The sequence below is a fragment of the Haemaphysalis longicornis genome, unplaced genomic scaffold (assembly GCF_048455015.1).
Source record: "Haemaphysalis longicornis isolate Haplotype H1 unplaced genomic scaffold, Haemaphysalis longicornis Haplotype H1 scaffold_53, whole genome shotgun sequence".
Taxonomy (NCBI): Eukaryota; Metazoa; Arthropoda; class Arachnida; order Ixodida; family Ixodidae; genus Haemaphysalis; species Haemaphysalis longicornis.
The window spans coordinates 1,625,092-1,633,452 of record NW_027526389.1 but is presented as its reverse complement, the minus strand read 5'-3'; the positions used below and the strand labels follow the sequence as shown (position 1 = coordinate 1,633,452).

Sequence of the window (8,361 nt, the reverse complement as noted above, 5' to 3'; positions counted from 1 at the left end):
ACGAGCTAAACAAACCGTAAGCTTGTAGAAAGGGTCCAAAATAAGTTCATATCTATCTTTAACCATCGCTTTGGCGATAGTAGTAATTATAACCCTGGATCGCCCTCTTCATTGACGCTATCATGCTTAACTTCCAGGCGGAACAAGGCTGATATTCTCTTCCTCTTTAAAATTATGCACGGCGTAGTGTCTTGTGGTGAGCTGCTAGCACAAGTTCGTCTTTATGTGCCGCAAAAGTGGACCAGGAAACATACGTTTTGCAACCCCAATTGTCTGCGTGTCTTGTGTCCTGTGTTCCGACTGCAATGCACGTACAATCGGTACTCGGATTACCTTGATATATTTAATGGTTGCCCTACTCTGTTTCCCAAACATGTCTGTGAGTTTGTACTGGCGTAACTGCCAACCTCTCTTATTGTGCATTTGTCTTTTATCCTTGAGTTCATGCACTTAAATGACTTTCATTCCGTAACTTCAAAATAAGCTATCCTTTCGTTTTTTCTTTTTTTTGTATTGTGTATTTTATTTTGTATTTGAGAGATGTGTACATTATGTTTCGTGTGTTTCTGTTTCCGTGCGCCAGCACAAAGGCCTCCCCGGCTGTTCCTGGGCACGCAAATAAATGATTGATTGATTATTATTATTATTAAACATCATTTAGGTACAAAGCAACCAGTGGTGTACCCCAGGGCTCCGTTCTGGGCCCTCTTCTTTTTTCCATTTTCATTAACGATGTTGCTTCTGCCATTAAAAATTCTTCTTTTTTGTTGTATGCTGATGATGTGAAAATCTTCAGAGAAGTGCGTAATGTTCAGGACTGTAATTTTGTTCAGGCTGATATCGTGTCATTCCATCGTTGGTGCACCAAAAACGACTTAATTTTGAACCCCTCAAAAACGAAAGTTGTTTCCTATAGTAGGAAAACTCAACAGCTGCAATACTCCTATAAAATAGCAAGCACTGCACTGCCGAGGGTGACCGAAATTCGGGACTTGGGAGTACTATTTGATTCTTCTCTGACTTTCTCTTCCCACGTTACACAAATTACCGGACGCTCTCTTCGATGTCTGGGTGCTGTCTGCAGGTATTCTAGAGAGTTTAAAAGTCATCTTCCTTTCTTAAAGTTGTATTCGGCTCTGTACTCACCTCTTCTCGAATACGGTTCTGTTGTTTGGAATGGAACTTGCAAGTCCAATAGTGACCGCATCGAAAGGGTTCAAAATGAGTTCCTTTCTATCTTTAGGCACCGTTTCCGTCATGTACAAGAAGACGCAAACGGCAGCATGTCTTGTCTCAAAAGTATTCCTTCCCTTTGGTGTCGACGAATGAGAGCTGACATTATCTTTCTTTATAAACTTCTTCATGGTGATATTTTGTGTGATGACTTGGTTGCACTTATCAATGTCAACTTGCCGAACAAACTTTTCCGAAGATTTCGAACTTTCAGAACAGATGTTTTAAGTAAACGTTGCTCGTCCATCTGCAGAATACAATGTGCATATAATGAATATTCCGATCGTCTTGATATATTCCAGAGCTCTTTGTCTTTGTTCTCTAATGAATTGAAAACTGTTGTAGCTGAAGTGCCTTTATGTCATTTATGTGCCGTATTTCTGTTCCGTATTTATTTTATGCAAATCATCATCTTGCTTGTTTGTTTTTCACTTTTCCTGATTTTGTGTTGCTTGAATTTCTGTCGGTTTAAGAGTCAGTGCTTGTAACGCTGAACTTCGTTTTTCCATTTTGAAACTTCCTAACATTTTGTTACAAAACCTTTGTTTTATGTGTATAATCTATCTCCGTCATGGCATTGAGTATTTGCTTGTGTATTTTCAATTTTTCACGGGCCTTCAACGTTTTGCTGGCCGGGTGTCATGGCTTCTAACACTAGGCTTCCTTTTTTTTTGCTGTTTAGCTGTTTTGCTTTCTGGGATCTCTGTAACTATTTTTATCTTATTGTTTCTTTCATATATATGGTTTTCTGTGCTGTGTTGTCTTGATTTTAGTTTGTTTTTATGAATGCTTGTATATGGTGTACCAGTACCAAGACCCTAGGGTTGTTCCTGGGCACCAAAAATAAAGGTTGATTGATTGATTGATTGATTATTATTATTATTATTATTATTATTATTGCCAGTGCTTGTAATGCTGAACTTCTTTCAAAGTTGAAACTTCCGAACATTTTGTTATAAAACCTTCGTGTTATGCGTATAACTTATCGCTGTCATGTTCAGTGAGAATTTCCTGTTTTTCACGTGCCTTGAACATTTCGCTGTCCGAGCGTCATGGCTTGCAACGCTAGGTCTCCTGTTTCTTTTCTTTTCTTTTCTTTTTTTTTGCTGTTTTGCTTTCTGAGATTACTGTAACTATCTTTACTTTATTGTTTCTTTCATGCATACAGTTTTGTGTGTTGTGTTGTCTTGATTTTAGTTTGTTTTTATGTACGATTTGTATATGGTGTACCAGTACCAAGACCCTAGGGTTGTTCCTGGGCACCGAAAATAAAGGTTGATTGATTGATTGATTGATTGATTATTAGGGAGCTCCTCTGCAAAGGGTTGAGGAGATTAGGGACCTAGGGGTGCTTTTCGACAGTACCCTCTCTTTTTCTCCTCATATTAGGTTCATCACCCGGCGAGCACTCCGAAGCCTTGGAAATGTGTGTCGGATTACAAAGGAATTGTCTTGTCCAGATCCATTTCTAAAGCTATACGATGCAATATGTATACCACAGTTAGAATATGCTTCTGTTGCCTGGAACGGCATCTCTAAATCTAGTAGTGAATTAATAGAACGTGTGCAGAAGAAGTTTTTATCCATATTTAAGCACCGTCATCACAATCACAGTTTTCATCCTGATTCTGACTTATCCATAGTCCCTTCCATCCCTTCCTTGAACTGCAGACGTATGCGTGCAGACCTTACATTTCTTCACAAAATTGTTCATGGTGACCTTTCTTGCGCAGACCTGCTTAACTGTTTAGAGTTTAGTGTACCACAAAGGCCCACCAGGTCGCATCGCCCGTTCTTGACCGCTGCGCGAAACTCCAATCATTCTCCTGTGCGCAGAATACAGAATTGTTACAACCGCTTCTTTGAACGCCTTGACATCTTTCAGAAATCCTTTACAGTTTACCGTACAACGCTGTTGAATACAGTATGTTAAACACCTATGATATGTCTGTCGTTCTTTTTTTTTTTCTGGAATTTGATCTCTCTGCGGTTGTGTCTATCGAACTTATAGTTGCCTATTTTTGAAACTGTTTAGTGTCATTTGTTCGTTATATATTTGTCTCTACACTCTTGCCATTGTTTTTGTTGTATTACTGTCAAACTTTGTTGCTCTGCCTGTCGTGTGGCCTTTACGACGGGCAGAGCAACATAGGCATCTTCTTTTTTTATTTTTTACCTGTACCCAGGCTCCGCCTGTGCTTTATTTCTGTCATTTTCACTACTTCAATTTGTGTGTGTCTTGTCGCTTGTTTGTTTCTTGTATTTTGTTTTCATGTAACTACCCGTGCGCCAGCACTCAGGCCTCTGGCTGTTCCTGGGCACGTAAATAAACATGATTGATTGATTATTATTATTATTATTATTATTATTAATATTATTATTATTGTTATTATTATTATTATTAATATAATATTATTATTATTTTCACATACTGCAGCCCTTTAACGGCTATAGCAGGAGTGGTTGAAATTCAGAGCAGTGATTACAAATTTACCACTTTAGGAAAATAGATAATACAGTATACACACCTACATTCATGGCAATTCTATTCAGAACAAAATCCCCATCCTGTACACGACAATATACCCAGAAAAAGTAATGAGTCGGCACTGCAAGACGGGGCACACATACCAACACAACTAAGCAAGGAACTATTGAATAGACATGACTTCCAAGAAAAGGCAGAAATTGATTTATCGATGCGCTCCTAATCTCACCCGCCAGTAAATTGCACTGTTCTGTCGTTCTCGGAAAAAACTAAATTTGAATACATTGGTGTGTGCATGAAATGGGGCGAGGTTTAGGGCATGATTATTTCGAGTTATTTCGACTGAGTGGACGACGTCATTGAAGAATTTGAACGAATCAATATCGCGTCATGGTGTTCAGCGTACCCGACAAAAGTGACATGATCACGAGTACGGTGCGTGAGGGGAGCTTCAATGTGGGCGAACATCGCACTGAATCGCCGATAGTACGAAAAGGGCAGCGGGAAAAGCGGAACGTGTTTCTTGCCAGTAGTTGTTTCCAAGCGAGAAACTGCTGAAGGCTCTCGAGATCTGCACAAATGCCACCCCGGCTACCGACGTGGCCGAGAAAGTGCAGCTCCTTATAGAAGAAAGAACACTTCTCTGTCTTGAGCCCCGCACGGGCCACCTCGGCTAATCTTGGTGATGGTATTGGCGACACCACAGGCCCCGAACCCCCACACTCACGTTGTAACCAACCATGGTAATGAGTTTTAAGGTGAAGGGTAAAAACCTCAAACGGTGGCCCACCGGAGCCCAGGTCAAGCTCCGGCAGATGGGCTCCCTGTCTGTTTCACAGCAAGGAAGCTCCGGGGCAGCCATCAGGGTAAGGCTGACGAAGAAAGTACTCCCGCCTCCCTGCTTGATACTATGCTATATAGTATTTTTAACCCCCGCAAAAGGGGCCGCACCAGTGTTTTTTTTCCTGCTTTGCCTCGGATCTCGCTCCCAAAGCAAGGTAATACCCTCGTTTTTTGATCCTTGAATCTGTGGACAAATTAAAGCCGGTTACCTCCCAATACGCATTTCTCGTTTCGAAATGCTATGAAGGTATCATCGGCAAAACGTACGGCGCCAAAAAGCTCAGAACTGGTGCAGTGCTACTTGAAGTAAAAGCTCAGCAGCAATCCAAAATCCTCCTGAAACAAACCCGCATTGCAGATTTTGAGATCAGGGTCACAGCGCACGTTAGCCTCAACAGCTCTCAGGGTATGATCTCTGAGGCAGATCTGATTTCCGAAACCAATGCTGACCTTTTGGAAGGCTGAAGGGATCAGGGTGTCACGGCTTAAAAGCGCATATGCATACACCACGATGACAAACAGATACCAACTAAACACATTATCCTGACCTTCTATCGCTCCACCCTTCCAGAATCCATAAATGCCGGTTACATACATTGTTCTGTCCGCCCATACATCCCGAACCCACGGTGCTGCTTCAAGTGACAACTGTTCGGGCATGGCACAAACTCCTGTCGTGGCCGACTTACCTGCACTAAGTGCGGCCAGCATGACCATCCTTCAGAAAACTGTGAATCCGAAACATTCACCTGTGCCAACTGCCAGGGACCCCATGCAGCGTACTCACGAAAATGTGAAAAATTTAAGCAGGAGAAGAGGGTAATCAATGTTAAGATGACCGAGAACAGCACCTACACAGGGCTCGGAAGTGGTTCCCCTCTTTCCCCGTGGGGAGGTACGCCGACGCAGCTCGCCGGGTGGTGGAGCAGAGACTGATTTCGGCGGGGACCGAGTATCTAGAGTAGGAATCGGTCCCTCCAGCGTTCCCCACTTGGTTCCCTCATGCAGCTCGACCCGCCTCCTTACCGCTCTCTGAGCAAAAAGCGGCTGTCTAAAACAAGAAGCGGCTTGGCTAAATGAAGAAGAAAGCAAAGATGTTTGTTGAGGAAAAAATAGTTTGACTTGAGGAAAAGGGGCAAGCAGAAGTTGGCAGCTCTGTGTTGGAACCTGAAGACCAGGACCCCAGATGCGGCAGTTCCTTCCCTTGCCTCCTCCACCAGCTGGCGCCTATCTTGATAAAACGAGCTGGTAAAATCGCCCCCACCCTCCCATGCTTGGCAGCACCGCGTACGGACGGATGCTCATGATCTTCTATTTCTTCACCCAGATTGCCCTGCTGGGGGCGAATTCTCGTGGGGCGACCGGCTGACATTCCTTTACCGCAAGCAAGTTTCATCGCGTCTGCGCCGGAGTGTTCCTTCGATGGAGCGTCGTAGATGGAGCGGCAGGCTGCGCCTCGAGTGCTGTTTCGCCACCATCTCGCCACCAGTGTGACGTCAGTGGACACTTCCCGGATTTGGCATAAAACCCGGAGCCAGCTTCTGCAGCCTTTCAGTGGGCCTGGCAGCACCACGTACGGACGGATGCTCATGAACTTCTATTTCTTCACCCAGGTTGGTGAAAAATATTCTGTGTATTCAATTAGGGATGATTCACTTACCTTAACCGTGCTGCCAAGCCCACGTAGTCTGCTTGCTTCGTTGTGTGATTGCTTGCATGTTATAAAATTGCTGTTGTTAACATCTGGAGACGTAGAGCTAAACCCCGGACCGACCTCGGATTCGGAGTCTGAAGCTAGCGAAAATAGCAAAATTCTGAAGAAAATACTAAAAGAGCCAACAAAAACCAATAAGACGCTCACCGGGCTTTCTGCCAATCTAAAACAGGTTGAATAAACTATAGGTAATGTACAAGAAAGGATAACTTCGATGGAAAAGGAGCTTGCTCATTTAAACAAATGTGAGGATAAGCTGGCCGAGCACGAGGCACTCTGCAAGGGGACAAAGGAACAGGTAGAATAGCTGTCAGCTGAGATCGAGGACCTGGAAAATCATAGTTGAAGAAATAACGTTATAATTTATGGCTTAAGTGAAGAACCAAACGAAGACAACAAATCCCTATGAAACAGAGTTGAGCAAAAAGTATTTAAAGAGTTACTTGGCGCGGAAGTTAAATCAATTGAGCGGATTCACAGGTTAGGTTTCAAACATGCTGAGAAACACCAGCCGGTTATACTGCGGCTTTTTGATTTTTGTGAGAAAATGAAAATAATGGCATCATGCCCTAAGCTAAAAGGAACGGAGATTTCAGTATCAGAGGACTTCTCAAAAAGGCTGCGTGACTTGCGCGGTAAGCTGTGGCGTTCTGCAGCTGAGGAAAAGGCTAATGGGGTGAAGGTTTTACTATCTTTTGATAAATTGAAGGTAGACGACAAAGTTTACACTTGGAACCAGCTTCTAAACTGCCGGGTAGAAGTCACGTGGCCTGCTGCGCAGGAGCGGATTGAACCTGATTCAGCTGCGCCTGCCCGTGTGAACAAGCGAAGTCGCGATAAAAAATGACAGTCTGTAACCCAAGTGCTCAGAGTTGTTTCGCTCAATGCGCGCAGCATCGTGAATAAATATGGTTTAGTCGAAGACGTAATATCCTGTTATCATCCTCATGTCTTGGTAATTACAGAAACATGGTTGCATGCAGGTGTGCAGGATTCGGAAGTCGTACCCTCTACGTATAAACTTATTCGTAAAGGTAATGAATCACGGGGTGGGGGAGTAGCCATCGCCATTAAAAACAACATTGGTTTAACTATTTTGGGTGGCATTTGTGACCACGAAAATGTATGGTGTAAACTTAAATTTCTTGGCAAAACTATACTTCTGGGTGGCGTATACAGACCACCTAATGCTTCCCACGAATATTTAGAAGCCATGTACGACTATCTTGCAGAAAATACAAATTCGAGATCGAATATTATAGTTACAGGAGACTTCAACTTGCCGGGTGTAAACTGGTCTGACTTATCCCATGATGGCAAACAATACAAAAGTGCTGACTTACTGCTCACGACCGCGTTCAACTTTTCTTTACACCAACTAGTTTCCGACGCTACTAGGGTTGTTGACTCGTCCTCATCACTCCTTGATTTGGCCTTTGTTAGTAGCTCTCTTCAAGGCTCATCCGTTAGTGTTGAAAACAGGATTTCCGATCACAAGTTGCTTGCTTTGTCATGTCCTGTCTTGGGTACACGTTCTTTTACTCAGCCGTCAGAAATTCTTGTCAGAGACTACACTCATGCGGACGACAATGCTGTCTTAAAATATTTGGAATCGCGCTTCGTTAGTTTTAGCCTAATCACGGATGTTAAACAAATGTGTTAAGACTTTAAAGAAATTGTTTTCTTTTGTGAGCGAGAGTAGGTACCATTAAAAAGAAAACGCATTAGTAGAGAACACCCTTGGTTCTCGCGAGAATTGATTCATTTAAAACGAAAAATTAAGCGACGTCGCAAACGTGGTAACACAAGCGACCTACAAAGCCTTATTTCTAATCTGAAGGAAAAAACGCGATTGGCAAAAGAGCATTTCTTTTCCGTTACTCTGAAGTCATTCATGAACAACCAACCCCAAAAGTTTTGGCGCTATCTCTCAAAAGATAAACAGCGCATTTCGGAGATAAATGTCTCAGGCGAAAGTATTGTTGCGGCGACTACCATTTCTAACAAATTTAATGCCTTTTTCCAATCCGTGTTCACGCGGACAGCTTCGCACGCTGCGATGCCGTCATATGATTTTGATTGT

General features: G+C 43.0%; 1 pseudogene; it reads left to right on the top strand.

Annotated features, from left to right (window-relative positions):
- Positions 1 to 6,153: 6,153 nt before the first annotated feature.
- On the top strand, positions 6,154 to 7,125 carry LOC144140869 (uncharacterized; annotated as a pseudogene).
- Positions 7,126 to 8,361: the final 1,236 nt, after the last annotated feature.